Below are 8,526 nucleotides of genomic sequence, written 5' to 3'. Positions count from 1 at the left end.
TGTGTGGGGAAATTGGGATTGTGTGGGGAAATCGGGACTGTGTGGGGAAATCGCTGCCTTTCGGTTTTCCCCTCCTTGCTGTGCCCCAGGGCACGTCGGAAACGCCGGGATGGGTGGGAGCGATCCCAGGATGACGGGAGCCAGGATGATGGGAGCAGGCGTTAACGGCTCTGCACAGCCTGTGCCTTAAACTGAAGCGCGGAATCCCTGGAATAACCGGGAAATCCTTGGAAATGCCACAAGGCCAGTGTGTGCCCGTGGCTGAGCGTGCCCTCCGGCCGCGGCACTGCAGGAATGGCTGCTCTGGCCCGTAAAGCCCCGAGGTCTGAGCCCTTTTCCAGATGCTCATCCCTGTGAGCCCTTCCCAAGCTTTTCCCCCCGGGACGGCAGCGCCCGGGAGGCGGCGCAGGGAGGAACAAGGAGCTTTTCACTCGGGGGCTTTTTTTCCTGACCTACATTTTTATATTCCTGCGTCCAGTTTAGGTTTCAACCCGTTGGCGTTTCTCAGCCAGCAACAGCTCCAAAAAATTCCCGATAAATTCTAGGAAACGCTGGGCTGGGACATTTCCAGGGATCCAGGGGCAGCCACAGCTGCTCTGGGAATTCTGTTCCACCTTCCCAGGGAAGTTTTTCCTAATATCCCACCTAAGCCCCGTGGGGTCACTGCATGGCTTCCCCTCCCGCTGGGAACGGCCCTGTGGGACTTTTGGGGGTCACCAAACCCACCCCGTGACCCTTCCCCATCCCAGGGATGAATTCTGATCCCGGGAATCCCACGCTGTCTGATCCCAATGGATGTTGGGATGAGCTGTGGGGGATCGCACGCGGTGTCCCCACGCCCTGCCAGCCCAAACACGGCCACGCACGGATGAATTTCACTTCCAGAGGGATCAGTGCGAGGGGGTGTGGAACAAAACCTCCTTTTTTCCCTGCAATCCATGAAAATTATTTTTGGAGAACTTGCTGTAACCCACTTCGGACAAATGTGAACGGAAACAAAGCCCTTTTTCTTGCGCTTTTCCCTCGGCTCCCTGCAGGGTGAGAGGTGGGGAATCCACGCCCGTGGTCACTGGGGGCTTTAGGCTGAGCTCAGGAGGGAGTGAGGAGAGCTTGGAACGGGGATCCAGGTGGGATGAAGGCTTTTCCCCAATTCCTTTGCGATGAGGGTGGGTTTGGGTTGTGTGTTTGAGGGGTGTTTAATTCCTTCGGCCGCGTGTCCTTGGCTTGGACGCTGCAAGACTGGATTGTTTTATCCATGTTTTATCCATGTTTTATCCGTGTTTTATCCATGTTTTATCCGTGTTTTATCCATGTTTTATGTGTTTTACCTGGGTTTTATCCATATTTTACCCGGGTTTTAGCCATGTTTTATTCATTTTTTACCCGTGCTTTGTCTGTGTTTTATCTGTGTTTTATCCATGTTTTATGTGTTTTATCCGTGTTTTATCCATATTTTATCCGTGTTTTATCTGGGTTTTATCCATGTTTTATGTGTTTTATCTGGGTTTTATCTGGGTTTTATTCATATTTTACCTGGGTTTTAGCCATGTTTTATTCATTTTTTACCCATGCTTTATCTGTATTTTATCCATATTTTATCTGTGTTTTATCCGTGTTTTATCCATATTTTACCTGTGTTTTATCCATGTTTTATGTGTTTTATCTGGTTTTATCCATGTTTTATCCATATTTTATCCGTGTTCTATCCATATTTTATCTGTGTTTTATCCGTGTTTTATCCATGTTTTATCCGTGTTTTATCCATATTTTACGTGTTTTATCCATGTTTTATCCATTTTTTACCCATGCTTTATCTGTGTTTTATCCATATTTTATCTGTGTTTTATCCATACTTTATCCGTGTTTTATCTGTTTCATGCATGTTTTATCCATATTTTATCTGTTTTATCCATTTTATCCATGTTTATCCATTTTATCTGTTTTATCCATGTTTTATCTGTGTTTTATCCATGTTTTATCCATATTTTATCTGTGTTTTATCCCTGTTTTATCTGTGTTTTATCCATAATTTATCCATGTTTTATCCATAATTTATCCATGTTTTATCCATGTTTTACCCATGTTTTATCTGTGTTTTATCTGTGTTTCATGCATGTTTTATCCATATTTTATCTTTGTTTTAGCCATATTCTATCCGTGTTTTCTCCATGTTTTATCTGTGTTTTATCCTTGTTTTATGCATATTTTATCCGTGTTTTATCCTGGTTTGCTGCTCCACTCAAAGGGGAGTTATTCAAAAGGAATCATTTTAACTCCCCCACATTTCGGCCTCACAGCGAGGCTGGGCCCCAAACCCTGCCCTGCTCGATGCCCCTGAAGGGTTTTTGGTGTCACTCTCCAGCTTCAGGCACCCAAAAGGGACAAAGAGCCCCAAACCCACTCCCCTCCAAACACCAAATTCCGGGTGAGTCGCTGAATTCTCCCACCCTTCCCCATCCCCTAATCCTGACCCCAGCTCAGAGGGAATTTTGCCTCTGGATCAGGCTGAGGTCCGTGGGGGCATTCAGCAGGGTTTTGCTGGGCTGATTTCCCGCTGTATCATTCTCTTTTTATAGGGAAGGGTGTGTTCCCGGCTTTCCTGCCATGTCGGGGTGGGAGAGGTGCTCTGGCACACCTGGCTTGGCTCTGTGTTTTGGGAATTCTCTGGGGATTGGGATGGAGGTGCCCCGGAGGCTCCCCAAGGGTTGCGGTTCTTGCATCCCCCAATCCTGAGTCTCCGCAATTCCTCCCTTCAGGAGCAAACCCCGGAGCGTCCCGGGCCTCACGGGGAGCGATGGCTCTTGGAAAAGGAGATTCCAGCCCTCGGGAAGCACGGCTGGATCGTGCCAGGGCAGGTTTGGCTGCTCTTGGATGAGTCCCACCAGCGTCTCCGGGACCAAGAGTTTCCATTTCTCTGGGAGAGCGATGCTGGTGCTGCTGGGCCTCACCATGACCCACTGGGATCGGGGACAGGGAATTTCTCCCTTCCCTCAGGGATATCAGATCCTTTGGGATAAGGAGATAAGGATCGTGGTGGTTTGAAGCTCCATAGGGTGGCAGGATCCCATCAGGCTGGGGGAGCATCTCCCTCTGCTCCGCTCGCGCTGCATCCGGCTCTGCCTTGGCACATTCCACCGGGTTTCATCCCCTCCTTTTCCATGGAAAGAAGGAAGGGAGAGAGCGGAGAAGGGGAGGGCACGGAGAATTAATCAGCTTAGGGTCAGCACAGGAAGAAACACCGCTGAAATTGGTAATCCCTGGGCTGGAAATCTGCTCAGGAGTAAAAGTGCAGCCGGACGGGTTTTCCTGCTTCCCTCCCTCCCATCTCTGAGGGCAGCGGGTGGGGACAGGGCAGGACTCCAGGGTAGCTTTTGCACCCTTGTGTGGTGTCACCCCCTGAGCCAAAGCTTTCCGGAGAACACCTTTTAGACCCAGATGTGAGGATTTGGGACATCCCCAGGCCGTGGGGAGCGGAGCCGATCCCTGGGATGGGATCCTGTGGGATGCACGGCCAAACCCATCCTCTCTTTGGGACAACCATGGAGGCTTTGCAGCGCTTTTCCCGTCCTGTGAGCAGTTTATTCTGCACTGGGATGGGAGAGAGTGTGGGAATGAGGAGGGTGCCCCCTGTAATCCCTTTTATCCTGGGGATCCAGTCCCTGCTCACCTCTGTGGATGCAGGAGGCGCCTCAGAGCACCCCTGCTCTGCCTCCAGGCAGCAGATGGAGATCTCCCTGTTGGTGAGGAGGGGGAAGAGCCCTCCAGCTCCTTTGGAAGATCCAGGGATCACACGGATCACATGGATCACCAGGAGCTCCTGCTGCTGGCAGAACCCGAGGGGAGCTGCTCAGCTCCTGCCTGCCCACAGCGAGGGGCTCCGGACTTCCAGCAGGAAAAGCAGAAATGCTGGGAAACAAGCAGAGCTCCTGCTCAGGGACTGTCTCTGCACGGCTCAGGCCCATCCCTCAGCCTGGCAGGGCTTTGTCACCGTGGGGACACTTCTGATAAATGACCCAGAACTGTCAGCGGGTGCCAGAGGCTTCCCAAAACCTGGGGCATTGTGGGCTGGCCCAGCCTGGTGTCACCCCGTGCTGATCACCCTGCTGCAAAAATGAAGGAGAATGGGACTTTCCTCATTCCTCGCCCAGCCCCAGGTGACACACGGCGTTCAAGAACTAGGGTGGCCTTTTCCTGCGGGGAGGGAGGGGGAAAATTGCTCGAAAGAGTGGGAGGCAGAACAGGTTGGAGTGTGTGAACGAGAAAGTCCTCAGGGTGCGGCTGGGGGGGGTGAGAAGTTCTATTTTTAGGCTTCCACCTGTGCTTGGGTTTGGGGGGTTGGTCAGAGCTGGAATTTGAGGAGGAAGCTGCAGACGGAGGTGGGAGTGATGCTTTGGGAGCAGCGGATGCCGCGCTAGGAGTGCGTCCCTCTGGGAATGAGCCACTGCCAGGACCCACCTGTGGCCCCTGCATCCCTGGATCACCCCTGGACCATCCCTTGGGATGCAGCCAGGGCGTGTTGGCCCTCACAGCCACCCCCTTCCAGATCTCTGGGTGCTGCTGTGGTGTCCGGGGGCCCTTCCTGCAGGTCCTGCTGCACCTCAACCCTCTGAGGTTTTCCTGGTGTCAATCTCAGGGCGAGCTCTCCACCACCGCGGGCTGTGCTGGGGTTACAGAGCCAGGGTTTGGGGGAGTCTCATCCCGTCTGACCCCCAGAGCCCAGCACTGCCATCCCCAGTGCCCCGGGGGGCTCGGGCCGGGTGTTTGGTGGCAGGGCCGGGGTGTCGGTGAGTCAGAGCCGGCTGTGCCGGGCCGCTCGGTGACTCACGGAGCTGCCAGCGCCTGTCTGGGCCACGGTTATTCATTAACACCTTCCCAGGAAGGGCGGCCTGGGAACAAACCACTCCTCTGGCCCGGGAGCTGCGGTGACACCCCGCCGAGGCTGGCTGGGGTTTTGGCAGGCTTTGGGATAATCGCTCGGGACTGGGGCTCTGGGAGCTCGGCTGAGCTGGGGCTGAAGGAGAAGGCTCAGGGCAGCTGTGGCTGTGGCAGGGGCTGCCCCGAGCCAGGGTGATCCTTCCTGGCCAGTTTAGATCCTCCTGGAGCGAGGCAGCTGCTCCAAGCCCGGCACAGCACTGAGGTCTCGCAGGAACCCCCGGCCCTGCCCAGAGAAGCTGTGGCTGCCCCATCCCTGGAAGTGTCCAAGGCCAGGGCACGAGGTGCTGCGGCAGCTGTGCTGGGACCGGTTCCTGCATCGGGCTGTGGCTCTCGGGCTGCATTTTTGAAAATCCAGCCCTTTGGATGGGAAGAATTCCGACAGTAAAAGCGGAATTGGGGCATGCCTGAGCAGGGCCAGGGGTCTGAGGGAGGGACACCCGGGAGAGGGAGCAGCAGGGAGGTGGAAGCTGCCAGAATCCCATCCCTGCCCCTTGGATCCTTTCCTGTTTGGCTTTGCTGCCCACACAGTTCGTGCTCTCACTGTCTGTGGATGCTCCCACCCTCCGCAGCCAGAATTCCCGTTTTATTCCTGTGCTTTGCTCTGCTGCTGGAGAACGCGGGTTTGGGGAGGGCAGGAGGCAGATCCCCACCTCAAAATGTGCAGGTCATCCTCGTTCTGCTGCAGGCTCAGCTCCTCCTCCTCTGTTGGCTCGGGATGGATCCTCTCCTCTTCCCGGGATGCTGCTGAGCCCTTGTTCCATCCCTGCTCTCCCGGGATGTTGTGGAGAGGACGAAAACACCGGGGCTGCTGTCCAGCAGACGCTGGTGGCTCGCAGTGTGTGGCCCGGCTGTGCTGCTCCGGGCTGGAGTGGGCCGGGGCACAGGGAAGCAGATGATCCCTCATGGGGAGTGTGGGAGGCAACGGGAAAAAAATCAACTGCACCTGAAATCTGGCTGGCTGTGAGGGTTCAGCGCTGGGGGGCTGCAGTGGGGGGGGGGGGGAGGAGTGGGGTTTTTTAGGATTTTTTGGGGGGCTGGGTGGTGTCCGTGGGGATGTCTCTGGGAGAAAGCAAGGGGCTCTGTCCTGCGGGTTAAACTGGGGCACCCCCACGGCACCGAACGGGATTCACCCATTCAGGACGTGCTGCTGGCCCCAGCACGGGCAGGGGACATCCCGCAGCAGTCCCCGGGGCTGCACGCATCGCTCCTGCCCCCGGTGCCTCCATCCCCGCGGAGCTCCGGCCTCATCCCGCGCTGCCCAAAGGCTCCTCGGGGCTGGGGGCAGCAGGAAGCGCCTTTGATCCGCGGGTGTCACCCCGCGTTCAAACCCGCGCCGCGGCACTGCCCGGCCCGAGATAACAGATAGCAGATAGCAGATAACAGATCAGAGCCTGCGCCCGGGGCCGCGCTATCGCCCGCGCGCGCCTCTGATCGCTCCCGGCCGCGGCGCCTTCAAACGCGGCGCGGAGCGGACCCGCCCTGAGCAAACCGGGGCTGGCTGCACCCGGCGCTCCCGCGCAGGGCTGGGGACGCTCGCAGCTTCACCCCGAGGGTTTTGGGGGACCTTCGTGGCCCCCTGAGGGGATGTGAACTGCCAGCGGTGGGGTTGGACCCCCGGGGTGTTCTCATCTGGGTGCCTCTGGGATGTCACCACCATCCCTGCCTGTCCCGGATCCCGCTGTGCGCAGGTCCCCAGAGCCTGGGAATTTGGGGTCGGTGCCCTGCAAACCCCAGTGACGCTCATGAGGTGCCTCTGGACCTTCTTAGGGCGCGCTGGGTGCTTCTGGAGTGTCACCACCAATGTTTGAGCTCCCTGCCTGTCCCGGATCCCGCTGTGCAGTGATGCCCAGAACCTGGGAATTTGGGATTAGAGCCTTGCAAACCCCAGTGATTGCTTGTGAGGTGCCTCTGGACTGCCACCACCGATGTTTGAGCTCCTGCTCATCCCAGATCCTTCTGTGCCGTGGTCCCCAGAGCCTGGGAATTTGGGGTCGGTGTCCTGCAGAGCTCTGTGATGCCCGAGAGGCAGGGGATGCTGCTGCACCCCAGCTGCAAATCCTCTGCCTGCAGCGAGTGCAGCGTCTCCCAGCGTGCAGAGCGCTGTCCCTGCCTCTTGTGAAAGTGTTAAAAAATGAAACCCTTTAAGAGCTTCCAGATGTTCCGCTCGTGTCCTGGTGTTACCCAGCCCCATCCTCCAGAGCTGAAGGGGATCCTCAGCAGTGGGGTGAACTCTGGTGCCAAAGGGGCTTTCAGGGGAGGCCTCGGGGCTGCTGCTCCCTCTCCTCTTTCCCACATCACTCCAAACATTGGGTTTGGTGCCGAGGAAGAATCACTCACCCTCTGCTCCACCCCAGCCCGGCCCTTCCATTCACGCCGTGTTTTTTCTTCGCAGGGTCCGTGCTGAAGGCTCGGGGTGAGGGACAGAGGGGACAGCCAGGACACCCAGGAGCAGCTCCCGAGGACGGACACTGCAGCTGGACACATGGACAGCGGGGACCAGCAGCTCGGCCTGGGCAGCGATGGAACATCAGGGCTGTGAGAGGCTCTCCCCTCAGCGCCCACCACCAAAACCAGCTCCGTGCCCGCTCCTCCAGGACACTGCTGGGGCTCCACAGCCCCCTCCCAGGGGATTCCTCCAGGAGCTGAGATCCTCCCGCGCGGAACTGGAAGGACTTAATGAGCTGCTCTCAGCTGGGCTTTGGGAATTATCCTTTTGGATCCTGGCGATGGATGGATGCTGAGGAGCTCTTGGCTCAAACAGGAGCTCAGTGCTTTTCTCCGGGAAGGACCAAGCGCTTGTCCCGTTTCCAGTGGATTTTTTTTGGTCTTTTTTTTTACGCCTCCGCTCTTTTTTTGCTGCTTTTGGGGGTTTGGGTGTTTCCTGAGGACGCTGGAGCTGCGGTGGATCCCGTGGTGGGAGCTGGAGCCTTTGGAAGAGCAGGAGCTGAGCTGGTGATGCTGGGGTTTCAAACTGTCTGCCAGCTGTGCTGGGAGGGTCCTTCTGCCACACCTGGAACATCCCACATGGATCCCAGCCCAGCTGGGACTGGGAAGCAGGAGCAGGAATGGGGGGAAGCCAGACCCCAGCGAGGGGAATGTCACAACGGGGGGAGCGTCACCCTCAGAGACAATTAAATTGCATTTAATAAACCCCACTGGCTCCGTGAGTGCTGGATGTTGTTTTCCCTTTGCCTTGGCTCAGCCACACTTCCAGGGGATTTTGGGGATGTCTTGGATTGTCCAGGAAACCTTGAGGAACTTCTGTCCTAACAAAGCTGGCCCAGGAGTTTATCACCTTTATTTTGCAGGAATGTTCTCCCCTGTCCTTTCCCCTTTCCAGCCTTTAACCACCACTGCCATCCCTGCCATCCCTCCCGCTCCAAAAGCTGCTGAGATGCAAATTTTTCCCCCTTAAATCCCGTTGTTAATTGTCCCTGGACTCTGTTCCCTCCTCCCCTGTGAGCACCGTGAGGTGCTGTGTGGAAGTAGAACATAAAAGGGATATTTATGTAGTGGAAATATCCTTCTGGGATCATTATTTTTTTAAGATTTAGAACATTATTTAACCAAAAAAAGGTGTCCTGACACATA

The 8,526-nt window shown here is 56.2% G+C and overlaps 1 protein-coding gene across 2 annotated transcripts in view; it reads left to right on the top strand.

The window, feature by feature from the left end:
* The window catches only part of SLC39A11 (solute carrier family 39 member 11), a 124,172-nt gene extending 116,070 nt beyond the window's left edge, over positions 1 to 8,102 (top strand). For both annotated transcript variants that reach the window (XM_042025519.1, XM_042025518.1), the window contains exon 15: positions 7,328 to 8,102. The gene's annotated coding sequence lies outside the window, so the exon portion shown is untranslated. The remainder of the gene's footprint in view (positions 1 to 7,327) is intronic.
* Positions 8,103 to 8,526: the final 424 nt, after the last annotated feature.

Source organism: Corvus kubaryi, unplaced genomic scaffold, assembly GCF_017639235.1.
Source record: "Corvus kubaryi isolate FWS band 111438036 unplaced genomic scaffold, C.kubaryi_AGA036_p1.0 37272, whole genome shotgun sequence".
In the NCBI taxonomy this organism is placed as follows: Eukaryota; Metazoa; Chordata; class Aves; order Passeriformes; family Corvidae; genus Corvus; species Corvus kubaryi.
Note: the sequence above shows the minus strand (reverse complement) of the source record. Positions and strands in the feature narration are given on the sequence as shown.